The following is a 12,799-nucleotide window of genomic DNA, read 5'->3' on the forward strand; positions in this document are numbered from 1 at the left end:
TGATGCAATTGAGGGTGCTGGGATTCCCGAGATATATGGGAAGGGTGGGATCCCCGGCATGGGCGGGGGCAGGGCTCCCCCCCAGCTCCATTGGGGCGGGAGGGCTGCCGGGGGAAAGGCCCCCGGTGCGGGCGGAGGGGGGGCTGGCGGGGGAAGCCCCGGAGCCAGGGGGAGGAGGGCAGCTTCTGGTGCTGGCGGCGGAGGCAATACTTCTAAAGGGTCTCAGCCTTTTTTCTCTTCTGTTTGCTTTTCCTCTGCGGTTTCTGATATTTTGAAGACTTTGGTTCCCAGAGGTTTTGTAATTCCTGTCCAGCAAGAAGCATATTCTCTCTCCTCAGGGTGAGATGGCTCTTTTGAATTTACAAATACATTTAGAGCCTGGCAAATCCATGCCTCATCAGACCCGTATTTTGGCCAGTACACATGATCAGATCTGATTTCCTTTTTTACCCACTCTTTCATGCAGAATTGAATCATTTTTACTTTCTCTTTTCCTTTTGTAGAAGGATCAGTTTCCCAGTTTGCGAGTTTGACCCCGAGGGGACTGTCTCGGGGTATATCCTCTGGCACCCTTTTATAATTTGAACTTAATTTACTAGGTTGTTGTCCCATTTTCCCAGGAGTTCTCTATTACTCAAAATACCAATTTATCCCCCCCTTTGAAATACTAATTCATTCCTTTAAAACACCAATCTTCACTGCTGTAAAATACTACCCACCCTTTCACAGTACAAAAAACACCAAAAAATTTATTAGAGCCCACCTTCCCCAAAAACAAAGTTAACTTCGAATTACACAGTTTTTCATTCACACATTCACTCTTTTTTAATATTTGTTCACTCACTCATTCCTACTCACAACAGAATAATAAGGTACCTCTTTCAAGTCACTTGTTAGTATCCACCCATGGGTATGATATAATCCTTAGGATTCTGGGTGCTCTTGGATTTCCCTCAACCCAGCATTGCTAGCATCCAAACCCCAACCTCTCTTGGGGTACTTTTAGGCCCTGGGTGCTCTTGGAGTTTTCCTCAACCCAGCATATGGGGGGGTAGCTCCCACTTTGCAACCCCTTCTCTGGGACCCCGTCCCAGTCACCCCCGGAGATTCTTTCACTCCGCTTATCTCTCGCTTTGTCTCCTCGCTGGCCGCTGTTCTCGTGAACAAGACGGAACGGCAGCACTCAGAGACTGCCACACTCGCTTCGCAGATCTGGGGGCAACCAGCCCACGTCTCATTCACACACGCTCATCTCCCGTAACCACCCCCTTTTTCTTTGGACAATACTTCCCAGTCCTGTTTCTTTTCCAGTGTCTGTGGGATTTTTGTCGAGAGCGCTCTCTTTCATTTGCTTTATTTTTGTGTCTTTCTTGTCCTCCGGGTGTTGCCCTGCTGCCACCAAATCACGCCAGAGGATGCTAAGCAAAGGTCCTGCCAACTTGGGCGGGAGGCGCCTTACCCTTGCTTCTTGAATCCTCCCACGCTTTTCAGAGGCGAGGTGTAGCTCCGGGACGAGCCCTTAATTGTGAAAAACGAGGTTCACTCTCCTGTGAGAATTTAAAGGGTTTAATATAAAGACAATAAGAGACACATCAAATAAAGCAACGGGGTAATGGCCGGGTGCCTTGGTGCTCTGCCAAGAGCACACCTGATGCCAGAGGTGAGTCTTTTTTATACCATTTTTACTGTCTGTTCTTTATTCATATTAAAACTTTTCCTGGAGCTGTTCTGCATGGCCACTCCTTGGTTCCGCCTTTTTAGAGCATGCGTAGTCTTCTGCCTTGTGGTTTTATTTCTCTTGATTCTTGGGGTTGGGCCCGCTAGGCAAGAGTCGATGGTAGGGTGGATTTCTTAATTCTCCAGACAGACAGGGCTGATTGCAGCTTTGGGCCTCTTCGTCTCTCCGGGCAGAGTGGTGATAAAATCTCCCGGACTCTCCTGGCCGCCCGTTCTCCGGGCGGAGTAGCCTTTGGGCCCTTTTGCTCCCTAGACAAAGTGTTGATTAGCAGCTTTTCGGGCCTCATCCTCTGTTCGTTTGGAGGTTATCTTACGTGCTCACACTTGCTAACATTCTTGCTAAAAAGAAAACTACATCCACACAGCAAAAAGCATTTCTAACATTATATAATATCTACTTTATACTTTGCGAGAAGCCAATATAATATATGTTTATAACACCTCCATTGGCGACCTCCTTTTCCCTCTGATTCAGCTACCTTGTGGTAGGTGCGATGGTGCTGAAGAAGGGTGGCGGCTTGGCACAGTTGCTGTCACAGGTGGATCTTTGAGTGGCATGTGTGAGGGTAGGAGGGTACGGCACCCATAGCTGAAGGCAAAAAAGGTCAGGGCATGTCATCAGCCGCAGTCGTGCTAAGTTGTTCATCTATGCAAACTGCTTGCCGAGTTGTTCCTTTCTTAGGTAATGGGGGCTTGTATCAACCAGAACTGCAAATGGTCAGTATTTGCAGAGAAGGTTACTTGGACTGTTGTTGAAGTGAGTGTAGCAGTTTCTATGGCATTCTGCAAAAAAAGTGACAGGTCTCCCTGTGTTCCCCAGTTCTTAACAAAGATGAAGTTAACAAACCCCTGAAAAGAGGTTTTGCAAAACTTCAGGGATATTTTCCTACTAGTACTGTAGAGACAACCATAGTCACCTTGTCTTTCCAAAAGTGAAGGTTCCCTATTTTTGTCCAAGAGCATCAAGTGCTTTTGATCAGCGTTTGTGTGCATGCATTAGCCTCGTTCTTGCTCTTCCTTGGAGAACTTTTACAATACTCACATGATCTGTGTAGGCTGCAGACTGCAGTGGTGAACTTCAAGGCTTCCAGCAGAAGGGAGATGCTGTCCACGTTTTGGATTCTCCTTAGCCTGAACCTTCAATGTCCAATAACGCAGCGTTTGGTGCTCGAGGCACTGACTCTGGCGTGCCCCTGGTCAGAGACAGTCCAGCTGCGTTACCTCCACGCGTCGCTGAAGCGACTTCGGGATCAGGAAAAGAGCTTGCTGGGCTAGCTAGCTGGCTTCTTTGCAGAGGGAAACACGGCAGGAGCCGTTGATGTCGGCTCACGTTAGCTCAGAGACAAAGGAAGAGAGGGGCTGTTCAGGTCTGGCTTCTAACAGGTTTAATGCGATAGGATGAGGATGAGGTCGGATTGATGGGAATCCGCTCCTCGGAGCCTTGTCCTCAGTTTTATAGGGAATTTGAAAACCCCCTGTAACTATTCCTGAAAAGACCTGCCTTGCTAAATTAGTGCCTTTTAAGTCTTGTGTCCCCAGGATAGAACAACAAACTCACAAAGATAACAGCAGTGGATCTACAGGACTTCTGCAGGCCTTCTGGACTGCAGACATCTCTGACCAAAGGCCACAGATGACGTGTACCCTGATCCTGCCGAACGCCCGTCCGCCCTGGACTCAGCTTCAAGGTTTGATTGATACTGGTGCTGATGTAACTATCATCTCCTTCTCTGCGTGGCCTCCCTCATGGCCTTTACCCCCAGTGGGATCGGCCATCACAGGATGAGGATGAACCACACAGAGCTATTGAAGCGAACGGCCTGTGACGGTGAAGGACTCAGAGGGGCACACAGCTACAATTAGGCCTTATGTTACTACCACTTCCCTTAACCTTTGGGGACGGGATGTGTTGGCAGCCTGGGGCATACGGATCGGGACAAATTTTTAGCAGGGGTCACTGTGCGCAAAGGTGCACAGTATCCTACACTGCCTTTGCAGTGGTTGATTAACACACCAATCCGAGTCAGACTCTGCTTAGTTAGTTGAATTAAGGGCTGTTATCATGGCTTTTCAACGATTCTCACAGGAACCTTTGAATTTGGTTACTGAAGCCGACTAGCAAAAGCTCGTATACAATTAATCACCTTACGGTACCACAAAATTCAAAGAATCCTGTTCTTCTGAATCACTTTCTCTCATTGCAATCTGCAGGCAAGAGACAACTGCCCTGGGCAAAAGTCTGGGTGTGGAATTTACTCACTAACCAGTGGGAAGGCCTGCGGGAACTTATGGTTTGGGGTCGTGGCTATGCTTGCGTTTCTACAGATACTGGGGTACGGTGGCTAGCTGCAAAATGTGTTCGCCCTGCCCTACGGCACCAGAGGCAGAACAGGCAACCTCCAAATGATGACCAGAACACCAACCATCCAAGTGGCCACCAGAATGTAGATCATCAGCCATCAGACTCTTCTGATGATGACCAAGATGTTGACCATCAGGCAGATGGTCCTTCTACAAGCAGAGACTGGGATGGTCCTTCCACAAGCAGAGACTGAACTTTAAATTTCTTGTTATGGAGTCAGATCGTTAAAGCCTTAAGGACATATTTAGAATTAATAACTGATGTAAATTTCTATTTAGGATTAATAGTGGAGTTGTTATCTTATCAAACAAAAAGGGGGAATTGTAGATACCAAAATGCTGCTAGCGAGGATTTTCTTGCTATTTTCTAAGTCTGTGAGAGACTTTTCTCTCTCACAGAAGAGGTAGCAGAGTATGTAAACAACCAAGCCACCTGCAACCTTGAAAAGTCTGGTTTATGGTCTAGTAGAAAAATATTTTGACAATGGATGGTTTAGGATTTTAGCCAATCACCCCAAGGGGGGGGGCTGATCCTTTGTCCAATTAGACTATGAAGAAAAAAGTCTGTAAAAGAGTTTGTGAAATAATTAAATGAATAAATCTTGGTGCACAATTCCTGCCTGCTGGATCTTCTCTCCTCCTCCTCCCTATGGCTGCGGGACACAGTGATACACCCTAGGGCCCAGGCCTGCGGTAATAGACCACAATTACAAGTGAACTGCAACACAAGCAGCTAACACATTCCTCCTGTGATAAATGAGTGAACGATAAATTTTGTCTTTCGCATCTATCACTTTAACATTTAGAAGTGAGAATGTACTATGTAGAAATAGTGTTAAGGTAAAATATAGGTAAGTAAAAACAAGACTAGAGTAAATTGTAACTTCGAATGAGTGGTAACATGTTGGGAAACGTAGGAAGAAACACATGATAATAAATGTCCTTTAAGTTGAGAAATTACAGAGGTGGAAACCAAGACATCTTCAAGAAACAAAGAAGATAAACCGCACGCATCCCAGGAAGTCTGTTATCTCATCAAAACTCACACCTCCCAAAGAACCCATCAACTACAAATTAGGTTGGAGACTGAGGAGGCACCGGAGGGGGGTGCCTGCCTTCAATTCTGGAGCTACTCAGAGGACCGAGGTGGCAGTGTGCTGGCGTGTGCTGGCGCAAGGGGGCAGAGACGGAGGGGGGAAAGTTGAGTGAAGTGTAAATGACTTTCTGGGCTTAAGGACTATGTTTAAAGAAGTACTAAAGTTCACAGTAAAATGAATGGAGCCACGCCTCTAGCAATATTGCTAAGTGCTCCTGCACTGTGATATGCCTTTGTTCTACTAATAAATGCTCAATATTATGCTGCTGAAAATTCCGCTTGGGAATTCATCTTTCTCACTTCTTCCCTTAAAATCAGTTCTAAGAATTTAGTGTGAAATACATTTAGGCTTGGTCCACATTATTTTTAGTTCAAATAAACACATCTAAATTTTTTCCATCTTTCCCATTAAAGGATTTTGGTTTTGGCTCATTCTTTCAGCATTTTGCCAGCAATCTGCTCAATGCTCTTTCCTTAGGAATGAAAGCTGTAGCCTGATATTACAAAGTGTTTGGTGAAACCTTTACCATGACTCTCAAGTCGCAACATGCCAGATAATCACTGGTTTTCAAAGCTGCTTGAAGATAGAAGGAAAGCGTCAAAGGTTTATGCATGAATCAGCATCCCCTTGTCACAACGTCATGCTGCAGTGATCCTTGCAGAGCTCTAAGACTGGATTTAAAGGAGAAAAGCTCAATACTGGCTCCTGAGCCAGCAGGATGAAACATCCAAGATTGTACATATATTACTTCTGTGCTAAAACTACTGTATGAAAACGTCTTACCATTATGGCAGTTTTATAGTACTCCATAGGAGACATCTCTTTAAATGACTCTAATATCCTTTCAGTGCTAAAATTGAGAAGGGGGTTGATCCATAGTTAACTCATGTAAACACGAGTGAACTACTAAGAGACAGCAAATGTTAATCACAAAACCTAAGCAGCAGGATTCGCCTTAATCTTGTCAAGATAAGAGGAACAGGATCTTTTGAAAACCGGCACAGAGATCGCTGTATCAGCCACCGAAGAACTGTGCATGCTCCAGAAAGAAAGGTAAAAAGTGCATTGTGACAAAGACTACTGATCTTCATCAGAAAGACCCTCAAGGAAGAAGAGGAGCCTTCCTCAGTGCGCCCATCAGCGTACACAGCGCATGCATGGCACGTATGCTAATGATATTAATGACTTCCGAGAAGTAATTTCTAGAACCACTCCTATCCCAAGAATTGTGATGAATGTTCATAAATTTTACACATAATGCTGGACTGTATGGAGTGCTCTGTGTGTGTGTGTTAGGAGGAGTGATCCCCCATGCACCCAGCGCCGAATAAAGCAAATACCCGCTTCTCTGACTCTGAAGCATCTCTAGGCCTGGTTTTGGGCAATTCAAAATAGGTGAATACACATTACAACTACAGCTGAAGTTGTTGCATAGGCAGATTGAAGAGGAAAGGATTTCATCTTCATCACTCTCCTTCTTTCTTGTTTTGACAGAATTAAGAACTTGTAAAAAATCTGATATCACTGATGCTCACCACTCTTCCAATTAGACTACGCTCACTTAGGCAACGAAGTCCAGAGCTTCGGATATCTCCCGCTTCTGCCCTAGGAATTGCTTCCAGTGCTGTACCTTTGCTCCAGCTGCGAAACCAAACCAGCAGAACCAAGGAAGTTCTCTCTGAATGAACCATTGCTCTTGAAGGCTACAACGGTAGTCATGGCAGTGAACACTGCTCTTCACTGGGCCATTCCTCTGAAAAAAAACCATGCACCACCTCTCAACCTAAACCGTTAAGCCTCCTGCTGATGCTGACTGACAAAGCGTCCAACTGCACTTAGATTCCAACAGCTACTTCCAATGACCTGTCAACAGAGCTTTGCAGACTTGCAACAGAGCAACAAACTAAAGGGGCTATGTTTCATGGCTGTTTTTCAAACATCATTGACTTATGTCCCTTTGCCAGCTTAAGTGAAGGTGGCCCATCCACCTTGGTCAAAATCAGCAGAATTTTGGCCCAATTTGTTGTTACGCAACACATCATGACACAATCTCTTGGTGTTGATGCAAAATTCCCACTGAAGTGCATGTCGTTACATGACTTAAGGCTACCTACTCACAGAGTGTCCACTCCACTGCCACACCCATTTTCTGGCCACCTTGAAATGACTGAGCTGTCTTACTGTTCCCAACATTCCTCAGGGGTACGTGACCACCATAGCCTCCCTTCTGAAGTTTAGGAACCTAAGTAGTACTAGCAATAGCAGTTTATCCAAAATCCATTTGCTCCATCAACAAACTCCGAGCAAGCGCTGAGAATTAGTTTCAAGACTTCTACATATATTTACAGGGAGCTTTTTGTTTGCTTGTTTGTTTTTAAAGCAGATGGAGTAGTGCGATGTTTCCCTGAGGCTACCAGGGCTGCGAGGCAGGCAGGCAGAGCCCTGGCATGGGTGGCACAGGGGACCCCGGGCGCTGACGGCTGCCACCAGCGCAGGCCAGCTCGGAACTGGCAGGCAGGGCTGCACCCCGCGTCTGCCACAACAGCTGCAGCTTCTGCAGCCTGAAACACAGCTGGCTCAGGGGTTCAAATTAAGAGCCAAAACCTTTTGCTGCTCAATTTGGGGCAGAGAAAGGTCATCACTTCTAGCATGGCATAAGCCTGCCACTACATTTCTGTGAAGGAAAATCACCTTGTTAGAGTGAAACTCCTGAGTAAAATACTGAAGCGCTTTCAGATTCGTATTATCTGACATTTCTGTGACCTTCTTTTATACCTGCATTGTTTCCTACTGCTGGTTTTGGGCACAAGTTCTGTGTACACTATTCTGGAAACAAAAAAATAACCCAAAACCAACACCCGCTCCTCCCCCACCATCACTCCTTCCCCAGCCCCAAGCCTAACAAAACCAGCCTGCAGAATGTGCAGGATTTCAAATGAGAACAAGCATAGATGGGACATCAAAAGATGGATTCTCCTTAGACATTTGTGCATGCAGTGCTCTGCAATCAACTCCTAAATTCTACTCCTCGTACACCAAATATTTGTCTTGGGAACTCCTTGTTCTCCATTCCAACCCTTCTGAGAGGGTAATCGAGGAGTTACTCTACATATTTTAAGCATATGTTGCACTAGTCAAATCCAATGCACAGCATTACTTGACTAACTGAGGCGGTGGCAAGGTCAATTAAGACCTGTTCATGTCTTAATTTGGAGCTCTTCCAACTGCTTGAAAAGTGAAGCCTTGGACGTTGAAGGTTCAGGCTAAGGAGAATCCAAAATGTGGATAGCATCTCCCTTCTGCTGGAAGCCTTGAAGTTCACCACTGCAGTCTGCAGCCTACACAGATCATGTGAGTATTGTAAAAGTTCTCCAAGGAAGAGCAAGAACGAGGCTAATGCATGCACACAAACGCTGATCAAAAGCACTTGATGCTCTTGGACAAAAATAGGGAACCTTCACTTTTGGAAAGACAAGGTGACTATGGTTGTCTCTACAGTACTAGTAGGAAAATATCCCTGAAGTTTTGCAAAACCTCTTTTCAGGGGTTTGTTAACTTCATCTTTGTTAAGAACTGGGGAACACAGGGAGACCTGTCACTTTTTTTGCAGAATGCCATAGAAACTGCTACACTCACTTCAACAACAGTCCAAGTAACCTTCTCTGCAAATACTGACCATTTGCAGTTCTGGTTGATACAAGCCCCCATTACCTAAGAAAGGAACAACTCGGCAAGCAGTTTGCAAAGATGAACAACTTAGCACGACTGCGGCTGATGACATGCCCTGACCTTTTTTGCCTTCAGCTATGGGTGCCGTACCCTCCTACCCTCACACATGCCACTCAAAGCTCCTTGCGTGGAGCTCTCGCACCACCTATGACAGCAACTGTGCTAAGCCGCCACCCTTCTTCAGCACCATCGCACCTACCACAAGGTAGCTGAATCAGAGGGAAAAGGAGGTCGCCAATGGAGGGAAGTTGTTCCCCCTGACAGCTAAGCTCCAACTACGGTGTCGCTTATGTCCTTCCCAGGACGGGCGGGAAAACGCCTCGGCGCAGCGCAGCGCTGGCCGGGAGCGGCCGGCACGGCACCGAGCGCGCTCCCCACTCCCTCCCGCCCGCGCCGCTGCGGAGACCCCGGGTTCGCCGGAATCGGCCACATGCTGCACGGAGGGCAGCGCGGCAAAGGCGGCCTCCCCTCGTCGCCCGGGGAAGGCCGGCCTCGGATCCCCGCTCTCTCCACCGGCACGGGCAGTGCCAGCAGCCTCTCGCTGTGGTCGCCGCTGGCCGAAAGCCTCGCCGCGCACCGCCCGGCCGGCCCCGCCGCTCCGCGGGGTCACACGGCACCTGCCGTGGGCGGCCGCCGAGCGACAGGAAGCAGAAGCGCTCACCGCCGCGCCGCTCGCCGCCCCGCCCGGGCGCTCCTCTCCTCGCGCTACCACGATGGCGCCGGCCCGCCCCGCCTTCCCCGTCGCCTGCGGCGCAACGCGGCTGCTCCGAGCCACGCAGCACGCGTGCGGCCGGGCCCTGCCGAGCTGCCGGCGGAGCCGGGGCACAGCCCGGGCGGGAGAGCTTCCGGCGAGGCTGGGCGGGCGGCGAGCGCGGCCGAGCGTGAGCGCGCCAGGCGGGCGGCGGGCGGCGGCGCGATGGAGAGCTAGATGGAGGCGGCAGCACCGCGCGGCATAAAATAGCTGATCGTCCGGCAGCCGCCCGCTCCGCAGCCCCTCGGCTGCTGTCGAGAAGGGCCCCAGCCCTGGCCGCGCCGGTGGCGAGGCGGCTCCGCAGCCCGCGGGCAGCCCTGGCGGGGCAGGGGAGCACTGCGGGCAGCCCCGGGGCCGCGCAGCCGTCTGCAACGCGCGGTGGGAGCCGCTGGGAACTATTTTACACGTTCCGGGGGGCTGGAGAGGAGCACGGAGACCACGCGGCAGGTCGCTGCCGTTAGGGAAAATTAATCCACGATGCCTGAGGTTTATATCCGAAAAGGAGACAGAGGAGTCCTGCAACATTCTTCGACTACAGGGAGAGTCCATGGGGCTTTTCCCATGGCGTCTGTCAAACGGTTGCGGGATGCAGCCCCCTTTTGATGCCAAGTTCCCGGCCACAGCACCCTCTTCCTTTTCCCCACTGGCTGAGGTATTCGGGAGATACAGACTTCCGGAACTGCCTACTCTATGCGCCCCCCTCTAATATGCACCCCCCTCTTGGCATCGAGAAGAAAGAAAAGAACCCCATTCCTAATGCTCTTAAGTCTTTGTTGCCTTGCTCTAGGTTCAGGAATTTAACACGGCCTTGATTAATCAACAGTCTCTGATGATTAGTAACAGTTCTAGAGAACTCCTAGTTTCTTCTGTTACTTCACTAGCCATAACTTCCTAGCCTTGTCTACAGGCCGATTCACACGGTCTCTTTGTAAAGACTCATCCATCTCATTCCTTTTAATCCCTCCTCTTTTTATTTGCTCTGTATTTGTCTTTACAAACCTTAATTACCATGGATTTAATTTTTTTCTTCTGGAGTCTTCTTGGGTTTTGCTATTATTTGCAGTGACATCCTTTTCTGTCCTTTTGTAGTCATTTCTGGATCAGGTAGGCATGGCTGCTAGCGGCATCCCCTTGAGCACCTGCTGAAAGAGCTGCCGCCAGCATGGTGTCACACATGGTAAAAAGATGAGAGTTGCTATAGCATGTAAGAGGAGGAATCGTATTCATTTAGCCCAGAGCTGGCCAGTTAACCATGAAAACATGTCCCATCCCCATCCTTTCAACATTTGGACAGGTCCACGAGCTGACGTTATTTCCTTTGTTATTTGTTTGACCACTTTTCCGCTGTCATCTGCTTGCAAACAGCAGCTCGAGTCATTTAATTTCCCACAAACTCCTCCTTCTTCTGCCAACAGATAATCTAATACCATCCAATGTTGAAATACCGCTTTCCTCATTTAAGTGGGTTGCTCAGCAAAAAGGTCAAGCGCTGTGGCTGGCTGGTTGGTAATTATTTCCGAGACAGCTTGTAACCTAATTATCTCCTTCAAATGATAAATGGGTTCCCAGGCATCTGGGATTAATTCCTTAGGTTTCCAAGGGGCTGGTCCATCGTGTTGGGTAACTTGTTCTGTTGGCCGTTCATCATTTCCCCGTTTTGGGGTGCTCCCTCCAGCCAGGGCTGCATCAGCTGACTGCTTTTCTCTAATTAAATCATCACAGATTTTGATTCCTAAGCGATTTCCCAGAACTTGTAGTAGCAAAAAGAACAACAGTCTACTAAATATACCATATCCCTGACCAGTTTGGAGGTAACCTGAGCTAAGCATGTTGGCCACAAATCCAATACTGTCCTTTCAAAGCCCGTGTTCCATTAGCAAAGGAACCTACCCATGGTCATCAATTGGTGGCTCAAAATACAGCAGGATTCCCGGGCCTAACGGTCCTCCAACAAGAGTTGCCCCACCATAAGGGTCCCAGCATTTGCATTTCCAAGCTCCCGCACAGGGTTCCCACCTACATTTACATCTGCAAGCTGCTTGGTTGGATTTGGAGCAGAACTCACTAAAAGGCTTTGAGTTCCAATCCGGTGTGGCCATTCCCACTGATAATCACAAACAACATGTCTTCTACTTGTGGAATTTTTGTGGGGACTGCTCAAAAACAGGTGGTCAAAAAACCCCCTTGTCCCTCCCCATTGCTTTACAGGCTTCCAAATATTTTTGGTAAGTGTGATAAGAACGCCTTACGCAGCTACTGTTAGTGAGCCGAACAGGTATTTGATTGCATTTGCCTTGATATTTGGAACAATTGGAAGGAGGGCAATTGGGGGTCCAAACCCAGTTGTTCAAGCCCAGAGGGAAAGTCAATTGACAATTGCCTTTTCCTACATAGACACGCCCTATCCTATTTAGGCAATAAGTGCCTGTTGGAGAAGAATGAAGTGGCCATGAACTTCCTTCTTTGGCCCCAAATCCCATCCCACTGTGGGCCCTCACATTGACCCACCATTTAGGTTCAGCTGGGCTAGCCAACTATGGCCACTCTTCAGATCCTCCTGGCCCTCCACAGAGCCAGCAATTGCTAAGGTTAAAAACTTTTGCTACTTCTTCTCCTAAGGCTGCAAATTGATTCTCCCACTCCTGGCCTAAACTCAGCTAACCATATCAAAGTAGAATTAGTAAGGAAAATGTTTTAATAGTGTCATCTAATTAGCTAGTCTAATTTTCCCGTTGTCTTCTGCAGCACCTGTGGCAATTGAAGACACAGAAACCACTTAACGTAACAAAATGGCCACAAGTATTAGCCCCCAAGTGAGTGGAGATTCTAGAGGAGGGATGCCTATACAGTCTATTTCAGCAGACGGTCTGAAGGTAGGACTGCGGGGCTTCTTCCGATGTCGAAGCACTGCCTACTGCTCCGGCCCACTCCTGCAGAGTGTCAGTCACGGCCTCCCGGCCTTCTCCTCCAGCTGAGATGTGCAAATCTCCGAGGCTTCAGAGACCTTGACCCGAGAGTGACGGGTTCACCTGTGTTCAGCTTACTTGACGGCTGTTTTCTGTCGTCAGTGACACTTGGAATGGGCCACGCCATTTCACCAGCACTGGCGCTTCTTTCTACTCCT

The sequence above is a fragment of the Aphelocoma coerulescens genome, chromosome 11, assembly GCF_041296385.1.
Source record: "Aphelocoma coerulescens isolate FSJ_1873_10779 chromosome 11, UR_Acoe_1.0, whole genome shotgun sequence".
Lineage (NCBI taxonomy): Eukaryota > Metazoa > Chordata > Aves > Passeriformes > Corvidae > Aphelocoma > Aphelocoma coerulescens.